Here is a 12922-nt window from a genome sequence, read left to right as displayed (position 1 = left end):
AAAGTGGACGGTGGTCTGGGAATTAGGTCTGTGAGAAGTATGAATAAAACTCTTCTTGCAAAGCAGGGTTGGAGAGTTTATCATGATGATAAGGAATTGGGTACCATTTGGAAACATAAATACCTGTTTAATGCTCCTTCTTTATTTGATTTTTTTCTTATCCCAATATTTTATCTCCTTTTGCTATATGGGGATCTATGTAGGGAGCTAAAAACATTTTAATCAAAGGTTGTTCTTGGAAAGTGGGTAACGAGAAAAAGATCAGGTTGTGGGATGATGCTTGAATTCTAGATTATCCTCTGATTGAGGATTTTGAGGATAGAACTCTTATTGACATATGTTAAAAAATTTTTGGTATTCTTGTAGATAATTACTAGATTAATAATAAATGGGTTAACCTTGTTGAAACTAATAAGGCTTTTTATAATACCCAGTTCATCTTGAATGCCCTTAGATTTTATCCTAATAGTGAAGATAAAATGATTTGGGGTGTTGATTCAAGTGGTTGTTTTAAAGTCTCCTCTATTTTTAGAACTAAGGAAATAGGTTTTAGACCTTTGTGGATGAAAGCCTGGATAAAAGGTCCCATTCCTAAAATTAATATCTTTTTTTGGATATTGCTTCAAAACAAAATTCTTACTTTGGACAATTTTCAAAAAAGAGGTATCAATGTGGTTAATAGATGCAACCTATGTAAAGAGGATTATGAAGATAGAAATAATCTATTTTTAAATTGTAGTTATAGTCAAAAAGTGTGGAGTTACATCCTTAACTACTATAATTTAGATTGGATTCAACATAATTATATTGGTCAATGCTTCTAGAGCTGGACTTGTCCATCTAAGGAGATCAATACTATTTTTTCATGGAAAATTCCTCTTCCCCATCTCTGGTGGGGAATTTGGAAAGAAAGAAATAATAGAATTTTTAGAGAAAAAGAAATGCCTGAGTGGGCTCTTGGTCGTAACATAATTAAAGCTATCAAGGTAAACTTCAATTCTCATAGGAAATTTAGTGATGATTTCCAAATCAAAAATCCTATGCAGACTAAAGGATATAAAATCAAAATTGATGATTAGACAAAGAAATTTAAATGGAAATCTCCACCTATGGGATGGATTAAAGGAAACTTTGATGGTGCAGCTAAAGGAAATCTTGGCAAAGATGGTTGTGGAGGGGTGTTGAAGGACCATACTTGTAGGATTATTGATGTTATTGCTATTCCTATTGGGATTTCTACTAGCCATAAAGATGAGGGAATAATAATGCTATATACTATGAGGTTGGCTGTGGAATGTGGTTATCAGAATCTTTGGATGGAAGGAGATTCACTTAACATTATTAATGTGATCAATAACAAGAACCCAGTCACTTGGACTATTGAAGCCAATTTAATGGAAATCAAAAGCCTTATTAATAAACTTGATAATAGGGTAATTTTTTTGTTGATTGGATTGCCAACCAAGCTTTCTATTGGGAAAGCAAGTTGAGGAGGCATGCTAACCTATGCAAGAATGTGGAGTTGACAGTGATTGTTAATAATGACAGGACACATGCTAGAGAAGGAAAGATTTTCTAAGATTCAAAAATTTATGAAGAAGAGTGGCGGGTTTATGGAGGACAGTTTGAGATTCCCTAGGAAGTATCTTTGTACTATTATGATTTTCATTTGACATGTACGTATACTTATTAGCTCCTCAATAATTTTCAATACTTTATTACATTTTCTATGTTGTGCTACTCTGGTGTTCCACAAAGATTTTTAGGTTTTTGAGATGGGTGGGGAACTTAGAAAACAAGAGCCAAGAAATTGTAGGGCATGGAAGGCTAAGGCCTTTGTGTGGAAAATTTTGCAAAAAGGTAGTGTGATGACCTATTTGGAACGAATCCATGGGTATAAACCTCACATTACAAGAGTGTTCTTCAAAAATTGGTTTGAAAATAGGGTAACTTTGCATGAGGTAATGATGAATTTGACTGAGGATTTTATTGTTGAGGTTACATGGCTTCTAAGAGAAGGGATAAAATTTAGTAAGGAGACTAGCATCTCCAATGTAGCCTTCAAGAAATTTCCAAAGATAGAAGCCAAAGAGAAGAATCTGGAGAAAAATGGGGACTTCTACGAATTGAATCAAATTAAAGTTATCTGGAGGGATGTGCTATCTTGTATCTATGATTACTTTATTCTTGAAGGTAGGGCTAAAAGGGTCCATAAATTTCACTTTATTTTCCTAGACTATTTTAGGCACAATGATAGGATTTCCTTCCTATTTTTTCTAAAATACTCTTTGCTTCTTAGCCCTTTATGCACATAGAAAGAAAAAGTCCCATCCTATGCTTCATGAAGGTTTAGTTTTACTTATTGAAAACTATTATAAAAGTAAGGCTATAAAGCCCTCTCCGGTTCATGTGAAAAGGAAAGGGATTGGAAGTGAGACCCACCCTAAGAAAATTGAGGTGAAACAAGGGGCTAATGTTAACAAGAAGGTCTTAAAATAGGAAAGGACTAAGAAACATGTTGAGAAAATTATAAAGTCTGAGAACTTAGACAATAATGAGAAGATGGAAATAGATAATGATGAGAAAATGGAAATGGGGGATTTTAGTTCTAACCTAGATGGGTACTCTAGGAGTAGAGGGGTGTCTACTAGTAAAGAAAATGTGGAGGGAAGTTAGGATAGAAATATAGACATGAATGTGGGGTCAGAAGCCCTCAAGGAGGAAGATGATAAATAGAGTGATCATCCCTCACATTAAGCTAGTGAGGAGAAAATGGAGGAGGAAATAGGAAAGAGGAATGAATAAAAAGACCCTATTGGTAAGGATAATAGCTAGAGTAAAGTTGTGAATGAGGAAATGATGGAGAATATGGACATTAATACTGATGCTAAAATCAATATTGTGACTTCCTCTGAGCCTAGGAATGTGGTTGACAGCTTGGATGACTCCCATGATGATAAGCTCTCCTTTCTTCACACTGCTAAGCTTAAGGCAAAGACTTCTCATCAGGGTGATTCATGGTTGTATAATGAAATGGGGATAATGTAGAGATATTTGGATGCTAAACATGTTAAGAAAACCCAGTTGGAAGTGCAAATTGGTAATGTACCTAATAAGCTTAATGAGGATGAATAGGAGCTTCATCACCTTATAAAGGAAAGTGGTCTAAAAATGGAATAGGTTACTTCCAGTCTTCGTGTAATGATGACTAGTTTGGAAAAGAAAAGTAATGAAGAGATTATGTCTCCTGGTAATGCTAGAGTGGGGACTCTTGGTGGACCTAGTAAGAGAACTAGGCAGAGCACAAGGAAAAAGGTTGCTGAGGCTCTTGGGGCTCCTGTTCTTTTGCTAGCTGACATCATCTAGAGTACTATAGAAGCAAGTAAAGAGGTGAAAAAAATTATCAAGGAGCTATTGTAGGTGCTGGTTTTGGATTAGATGTGCTGGTTTGTGGTTTGGATGGTTTAGCTAGTTTTTTTCTTTTTTCTTTCCAGTTTGTTTAAAACTCTAGGTTCCAGGGCCTTGTAAAACTTGGTCATTTTGTATGGTTTTAACTTTTGGTTTCAAATTCCTATAAAACTTGGTTTGGATGTTTTTTAACTTTAGGTTTTAGGTCCTTGTAAAATCTGGTAGTGCTTTAATGTTTATCTTTACTATGTTGTAAAGGGTTTTGAGTCTCTTCAAAACTTTCTTTTACCGTAATCTAAAAAAAATATTAAATGCAAAATTCTTAAAAATATTCTTGAAAGAAATTGTATACCACATAGGTCTCCAATATTAAATTTACATTAAATACTAATTTATTTTTAATCTAATACCCAAGATCATTATAAATATTGGATGCTGATGCAAGCACTTCACAAGCATTTTTATTCATCTTCATATTTCATAGTTAATTACAATTGAACATCAAGATTATTTATTTATTTATATTTTTTTGGTGGGGGGGGGGGGGGGGGGGGGGGGTGGGGGGTGGGGGGCGGCGGTGGTGGTGGGGACAGAGGGTGTTATTTAGTAATATAAAATAATTGTTAAAATTTTCACCACCTCTTATGTTAAAACACTTCATACATTTGCAATGATGTAATGTTGAAAGAGTAAAACATTCCAAATAGTTACACAAGAGAAAACCAAATCTATGTGGAAAAATCAACTAGGAAGAAAACTACAATGAGAAATATCACAATAGAAAAGAAGTACACAACATTGTTTTGAGTTACAACCCAAGGAAGCAACAATTCCCTAGAAATATTAAAAAAAAAAGAAAATTTCTAAAAAAAAAGTCTACAAAGATATTTATCTTCCATGATGTCCCTCCACTCCCCTTTACTAGAAAAGATTCTCCATATCTGTTTAGGTTGGAGGGCTCTATTGAAGGGATACAGTTTCCTAATCCCCAAGCCACCATTCTATTTAGGGAGACACACATTATCTTAAGCCACCAGATGTAAACACTTGTTACCTTTTGACCCAAACCAAAGAAAGTCCCTCTGAATACTCTCTAGGTGATCTAAAAACTTACTAGGAATCCCAAAAAGACTCAAAGCATAGGTTGGAATGTTCTAAAGAGTAGCTTTGACAAGTTGAATCTTTCCAGCTTGGCTTAGAGTGACCCCCTTCTAACCAACCATTTTTTTGTTGAATCTATCTAAAATATGATTCCAAAAATAATCTGGGGACCTCAACCTCAAGAGGAGAGCCAAATAGCTAGAAAGAAGACAACCAATATCACACCTAGAATAGCAGCAATTCTCCTTTGATGCACAATTGGAGTATTAATGAAGAAAACCAAACTCTTGTTCCAATTGATAAGCTACCCCAATCCCCTAGAGTAAGAGCTCAAAATCTTTTTCACCACCTTGGCTTCACCAACTATAGCTTTCCCACCCATAATAGTGTCATTGAAAAATTGTTGATGGGAAAAAAATAGGGGTCCTAAAGAAGGTTTAATGCTAGTCAGAGCTTCTAAAATCATATTACTAGAAATCATTGTTCTGAGACAATTATCTAAGATAATAAAAGAATAGGGAATATTGGATCTCCTTGTCTAAGACCTCAGGAAAGCTTAAATTTTTTTGAAGGGGAATCGTTAACTAGCACAACCAAGGAGATAGTGGAAACCAACTGACTTATAAGTTTGATAACCCTAAAGTTAAACCCAAAGGACTGAGAACATTGAAGAGAAAGGTGTAATTCACCCAATCATAAGCCATAGACAAGTCAAGCTTTAGAAGAAACCCTTCTTGATTACCCTCCTCCAAAGAGTAAACCACCTTATGAATAGTCATAATTGAGTCTAGTATTTTTCTTCTAAGGACAAAACTAGATTTTTGGGTAGCTATTATAGAGGGTAGCACTTTGATGATCCTTGAAACTAGTACGTTAGAAATAATCTTATAGAAAGAGTTACATAGGTTGATAGGTTTGAACTGATCCACAGAGTCTACCCCTACCACCTTCAGGATGAACACTAGGAAAGTGGCATTTATTTCCTTGAGAAGGATTCTAGCTCCAAAGAATTCTTGCATCACTTTAATTACATATTGGTGAACCACTTTCGAGAACATTTGGAAGAAGAAAGACACAAATCCATCCAGACTTGGGGATTTTTTCATAGCAAGGGAAAAAATAGCCAGTTCCAGTTCCAAAGGAGAAGGAATAGCCCCAATCATCTTATTCTCCTTAGTCTAAATCAAAGAAGGGATGCTAGATAAGATTTCCCTCTGATCTTGTTCTACCAGGTTATTATCTTTGTCAAGAAGTTCAGAAAGGAAGGAAATAACCTCTCCTACTATTTCATCTTCTTCTTTGAAATCCTCTTCCCCCTTCTTGATGATGCTAATTCTATCATGTGATTTTTGTTTCAATGAAGATGCATGGAAGAACCTAGTCTTTTATCACTTTCTTTCAATTAGACAACTCTCAACCTTTGCTTCCAATAGGCCTCTTCTTGACTAATAACCTTGTGAAGCTCAGACATGATAGAATTCTTAACCTCCATTCTTTCATCATTATATCTGTCCTTTGGAATTTCCTTCTAGATGATTCCAAGGTCCTCCAAGACTTGAGCTTTGGAGTGAAAGATATTTCCAAAATCAAACTTGTTCCACTTTCTAATGTTCAACTTCAAATTTCTCAGTTTCTTAGCCACGTTTAACATAGCAAATCCCTCAATATGGATATTCCACCACTTTGAGATATGCATCATGATAGGTGAGAAGTCCACATTTTCTCAAATTTGAAAGGGAAGTTACACTTTAAATAAATAGGATCTAAAGTGAGAGAGATGGGAAAGTGATCTGAACTAGCTTTGGCAAATAATGAGAGATTGCAATTATAAGACATCATCCAATCTATAGTAATAAGAGCCCTATCCAAGCAGAATTGAATGCAATCTCTTCCCACTCTATTATTGCACCAAGTGAAAAGACCTCCCTAGAGATCAACATCAAGATAAGCCAAGTCATTAATAAAATTTGAGAGGTCCATCTGACTATCTAGGTCTGTGGGTAGACCACCTTTCTTTTTATCCTACCTTAAAGGGTTATTGAAGTCCCCCATTATAATACACCTTCCCACTTTGAATCTAGTTAAGATATTCTTAATTTTACCCCAAAAATTCTTCCTACCATTCTTAGTATTAGGAGCATAAACTTTCAACAAAAACCAAGAGCATGTGTTTAAATGTTATTGTTATTGTAAATGTGTAATTTTTAGTTGGGCATGCAATGTGTGTTGTGATGTGTTAATATGGTGGCACTTGGCACATGTAATGTATTAATATGTGTTCATGACATGTACACTTAGGAACTTCTGAAGCCTACCTTGACTATAATACCCTATAAGATTCCCCAGGTGACCCACTTGGTTAGAGCCTTAGGATGGGTCAAATCTATAGGAACCAGTATGAAAACTTTAAGTAGGTTTTTGAGGGATCATTTAATAACTTAGGGTTGAGTTAAGCCTCTTTTAGAAAGACCACTTTATATACATATAGGTAAGGGTCATGTTTTATCCTAGGATAACATTTAGTTGACTTAAGAGATCTTCCAAAAGGTTGGTTTTCCAATATGGACAAAAAACAACTTTTGGAAGCATAACCTTGGTTAGGTAACCTACCATTTTTGTGTAAAAGACCCTTTTCCCTTTCTAAAGCCACCTTTTTAGTTTCTAAACACATAACTTGTAAGTTTTTGTGAAGAGTGACCAATGAGATCTCACACTTTCTATAAGAGGATTATGAGAAATGTTTAGAGTACTTTTAGTGGGTTGTTGGCTAGACCATTAGCCACTCTTCAAATTTGGAAACAAGTTTAGGAGTTAGAGAATTTTTAGATGATTGGAGGGGATCTCTTCATCAACTTTCTTTCCATTTCTTGGACCATGGTTGGTCTCCTTCTCATCTTGTGCATTTTATGTTCTTGCTAAAAAATTGTGTTGTAAATGTTGTTGCTTGCATAATTTGTATGTTGGATTACAATTGTTTTGTTATTATTTTTCTTGTATGTTCGGTGTTCAAGGAATCACTCTATTAGAAATAGGGCATATTGAGAAGGAAAGGTGGGGAGGGGGGGGGGGGGGGAGAGGGTGAATTAGTGTTCTACAAACTTTAGCCCAAAACTTGATATTATTAATTGCCTTATAACTTGCATATGGAAGCAAACTAATTATATTGAATATTAAACTATTAGTACCTATATAGACCCAATTTTTTCAAATTTTCAATTTATGGTTTTGAACCTCTTTGAACTAAGGTTGAAAGTAGTTCAAAGTGGTTCAATGGTTTGAAGTGGTTCAAAATGCAGATTGGTTGACTCAGAAAAGTTCAAAATCCATGTTTAATTTAAAACCTAAATTCAGTCTCAGTTCATAATTTAGGTTCAAACTTTGTCAGTTCAATAGTTTCAAGAAAGTGAAAAGGCGCAAATGAAGGCTAACCATTTATTAGTTCACCTAAGTTCCTTAAACCAAGAATACTAGACAAAATTGAGGCCCTAAAGAATGTTAACAAATTCTAGTCAAAACTATTGATCTCAAGAACAAGAGGGAGCTCTACTTTTAGAGGTGCTTAGTAGAAAAGTATATGTAGATTGTGTGGAAGTAGTTTCAATGAAGCATAGATAAATATTGAAGGACAATGGATACATTTAGTTATCCATAAAACTCACCTTTTTCATTTCCAAGTTCTATAATGCAACATATTGTTATTCTATAATATCATATGTATTAGTTGGGAAGAGCAATCTAGGAATTTTCTAGTCTTTGGAATAGTATGTGAAAATACATGTGCCTAACACACAAACCTAGATAGTGATCAGGAATCCTTATACATTTTGGTACCAATAAAATAGTATGTAAACCATTTGATAGTGTTCATTATATCAAATGACACAAGTTTCAACTCCTTTGGTGCCCTCAATATCACACCTTTCTTAGTGACAAGGGAAATGTTTTGTCCAAATTCTGCTATGATGAGAAACCTAATAACATCTTCTCATACCAAAGTTACATGAAAACACACATGCAAGTAGATGTTATTAGTTGCAATAAAAACTTGATGAATAGGAGCATGTTAGATGAAGCTACTTGTTAGTTGTGAGAACTTTGAGAGGAATCTCATGTGTAGGTTAGAAAATGCATATAATGGCAGTGTTCATGCACGTATGTCAATTTTTTGATAGGATGACTTGATGTTGGGAAGATTTGATTAGAGGAGAAAGGGAATCATCTTAGATGTGTGTTGAGTGATTCATCACTCCTAGCCCAAACATCCCTTCATTGAATGTGAAAAATGACATTTCAATTGGCCTCATAATAAAGGACAGTGGGTATGGCATAGATTCATAGATGGAAACAATGAAAGTACTATTAGATTCCACTCCAAACCAAGATCTGTTGATTCTACAAATATGTGAGTCCAATGTGAGTGAATATGGGGAAAAGCCAAAAGTCATAGGAAGTGTTCATTTCCTTGAAAGACATTACTTTCAACTCCACATTGGTGCCTTCAAGGTTGCACCATTCTTGATAATAGGGAGAGAAATGGAAACGAAAGAAAATGATCTTGACCAATTGCAAAACCCAAAGGTCATGCATAGCATGGTTGACTTCTTGATAGCATGTTGTAGAGAGGAGGCATTGATGTGCATACAAGAAGGTTGAGATTCACCAACCTCCATAGAGGGAGAGCATTGAGCTCGATAAGCTTGGAGCTCATAGCTCAACGAGGATGAATCAATGATATGATTCCAAGCATTCCAATAATTTAAGTGACCATCAAAAGCCATAGCCATGAATGTGAAACACCCACACCATAGGATACATGGTCATAAGTGAACCATTTTACAAAATATTCAATGATCATATGTCTTTGCAAATGGGATTTCAAATCCTATGTTGTAGGTAAGAACTATGACATGGACACCAAAAAAAAGAGTAATCCTCCCAAGCCCTCACTACAAAGAAAAAAATAACATGTCAAACTTGAAGTTTTTGATGGTGTATTTAGGATGTTTAATAGTATGCAATAGATGCATAGACACCTGCCAATAACTACTCCATTTTCACTAATGAAGTAATCAAAACTTTGAAAGATTTGATAGATAAATACACTATAGAATGCTAAATATTTTGTGAGGTGGATTTGTTATTAATGCCACTTATGATGTTTTGTTTTAATAAAAACATTATAAAGGCACGTAGTATTTCCAAATAGGCTTTTAGAAAAGAAAACTTTTGAGAAATTTAAAAGGAAAGCATTCAATTTCAGAAATGTGTTATAATAACTGATAAAGACTTTATGAAGCAAAAGATGGGATTGAGTTTCAAGAGGTGGTTATCACAATAGGAATAGAAAGGGAGGTTTTTTATTGCAAAGTTAGGGAGATTTGGAGCTTCTTCTTCCTTTCTAAAAAAGGAGATGGTGTATTTTTTTACAAGGGGTTCTAGTTTTTAGTTGTTTTAGCTTTTCAAGTTTTTCCAGTTCTTTTGAGGGAAATAGAGTAGACTTTGGTGCTATAGAAGAGCAAAATTTTATATCTTTTTTTGTTTTTTTGAACTTTGTGTTAGTAAAAAGGGAGAAATTTTGATTTTGAAATGTAATGTAAGGGAGGGAAATTATGTTTCTTCCAGATGGTGATTCTGATGCAAACATGTTACAAGGTTTGTGTCATCTTTTACATTATAGAGAAGTGTTGAAAATGATTGAAAAAGGATCATGAATGAAGAATAATAGAATGGGTAAAGAATGTTTTCAATCATTTTTTTGTCATTGATGTCAAACTTTCTACTTGCAGGAATGACAATTGCTTAAGTGATCCAAATACTTTCAATTGGTTGATTGACAAGGAGGAGGCAATCAATAAGATGTAACTAGAGCACCTAGAGAAAGGTTGAGGTTATGATGTTGTAATGAAGTATAAGGATCAGCTAAGCCATTGATGAAATAGTGTATTGATGACATAGTCTAAGAGGATGGACACACTAAGACACATCAAAGATGTAAGGTTTAACTAAGTCATTTGTAAAGCTTAACTAAGTTCATTGGAGAGAGCTGAGCAAGCTAGTTAGAGCCGAGCTGATTCTTAGCTAAAATCGAGCAAGTTCAACTTCAGTGTGAGCCGAGTGATTATTCAGGTGCTGAGTATCAAAAAAAGGTAATGGATGCTAAGAAAATTTCTTTAGGTGCTAAGCATTAGTAAATACAGTAGGAGCTGAGTAACATAGAAGGTGTCGAGCATCAGTAAACCAATGAAGCCAAGTTGCTACATTATTTGTTAAGCCAAAGATTTGCCAGATCAGTAACGATAAGTTTGTTACATTAAATTTTGTGAATTAGTTGGATGATAAGGATGATGAGTAGATGCCACAAATTTTTATGTAAACCATGCAAACCAATTCAAGGCCAATGCTGGTGGACTTATCACGAAGTTTCTAGAAGAAGCAATTTGGAGGGAAAACAATATAATTTTCTTAGATCAAATCAAGATTTAAATAGGAAATGAAGAACATAACTTCTTTATAAGGAGTTATAGGTCAGAGATCAAAAGTGTGAGAGGGAGTTGGTCATAAGTGTGATCATGCAGAGAAGCCAAGAGAAGGCTAGTGTAAAGTGTCAAGAAGAGGACACAGTGAGGAGTAAGGACAGAGCATCAAGACTCTAAGTTGATCAAGTGACCATAGAGTGCATTGGCATTACAAGTGAAAGAACTCAAGGAGATAGATCTTGAGGGTGAACAAGTTGTTAGCACTGCAAGGGAGAAAAACCAAGCAAAGAAAGGAACTGAAGAGTGATCTAAAATCTGCAAGGTTAAATTTGTAATCTTTATTAGGTCAAAACCTTTCTAATACTTTCTTACCATTGTATTAGATATTAAAATCCTCCATTGCTAGGTTAGTTTAATAGCTAGGTGGATAAGCCTTAGGAAAAGGATTGAAGATCCCCAGGAGAAGGATAAGAGATCCTTAGAGAGGGATAAAAGATTCTTTTGAGAAGGTGACTGTAAATCCCATGGACTTGGGTGAGCCTAACATCTCTATGTAAATCCTTTAACAGGGTGACAATCTAAGTTGAATGTTCTCAAGTACTCTAATAGGGCACACTGTTAACAGGGTGTAGAAATCCTTTAACAGGGTCACATTTAACAGTGTGTTGTAGCCTTTAATAGGGTAGACCATCAGAAGTGGTTGAAATCAATTGCATAGTTATTTTGTGGGTATCATCCCCACCCTAGTTTTAACTTATTATTCCTAGAGGGTTTCTGGGTCATCAAAATCCTTTGTGTTATGGTGTGATACATGTTTACTTTTCATGTTTAATTATATGCAGGTTAAGAAAGTAAAAAGGATAGTACTTCGAATTCACTCCTGTTTTACTAAAAAGTTTGAATTGGACATTACAAGACCTTGAATAACTAATTCACACCCCCCCCCCCCCCCCCCCCCCCCCCCCCCCCCCCCCCTTATTCTAAAGAATTCTAACCATTGGTATCAGAGCCCACTATTGATTTGTTTGAAGGTACTAGCAGCAAAAAGATTGAGATGTCCAAGAGAGAAGTTCCCAAGCTAAATAAAGAAAACTTTGTTGCATGGAAAAGTTTGATTAAGCTACACCTTGGATCAATAGGTGACTATGCACAGACCTGAATCATAGTTGATCATGTAGACCCTGCAGGACCTCTCACTATAGATGACATGAGCAAGAAGAAGGAGCACAATCAAGCAATGTTAGATATTGCTTCAACACTAAGCTTTGTCGAGTATGATGAGATCAAAGAATGTGGTACTGCACATCAGATGTGGAAAATATTATCAAGAATCTATGGAGGAGATGATAATGTCAAGAGAGCCAAAAGAGAGAGCCTAAGAGGAAAGTTAATGATATGAACATGGAAGAAGGAGAGAATGCTGCTCAATATGGTGCAAGGATGAAGGAAGTGGTAAGTGCCATAAGAAGCCTAGGAGGACAATTAGCAAAAGAAATGATATGTAGAAAATACCTGGGAACTTTTCTTCCTTTCAATGCTATAAGAGTATCAACCATCCAAGAGCTAAGGTGTGTACCAGGAAACACATTGTAATTTAAAGGAATAATTGGAAGACTCACTACCTTTGAGCTATCCAACTTTGACAACTACAAGCTAGACAACTTTGAATCTGCATTCAAAGCCAAGATGACAATAAAAGACAATGAGGAGGTGCAAACAAAGAAAAAGAATGGAAAAGGAAAGTCTATATCTACTGATAGCAGCACTGATGAAGATGATGTAGACCAATTGGAGGCATTACTAGCAAGAAGATTTCACAGAGGAAGAGGAAAATTCAAAGGTAAGCTACCAATCATTTGTTTCAATTGTAATGAAGTTGGTCACATTGCAGCTAGAAGCACACAAAAGAAAAATTACAAGGATGGAGGCAACTTAAA

Source organism: Cupressus sempervirens, chromosome 11, assembly GCF_028749045.1.
Source record: "Cupressus sempervirens isolate cs-2001-9-10 chromosome 11, ASM2874904v1, whole genome shotgun sequence".
In the NCBI taxonomy this organism is placed as follows: Eukaryota; Viridiplantae; Streptophyta; class Pinopsida; order Cupressales; family Cupressaceae; genus Cupressus; species Cupressus sempervirens.
The sequence above is the reverse complement of the archived record's forward strand: the minus strand, read 5'-3'. Positions refer to the sequence as shown.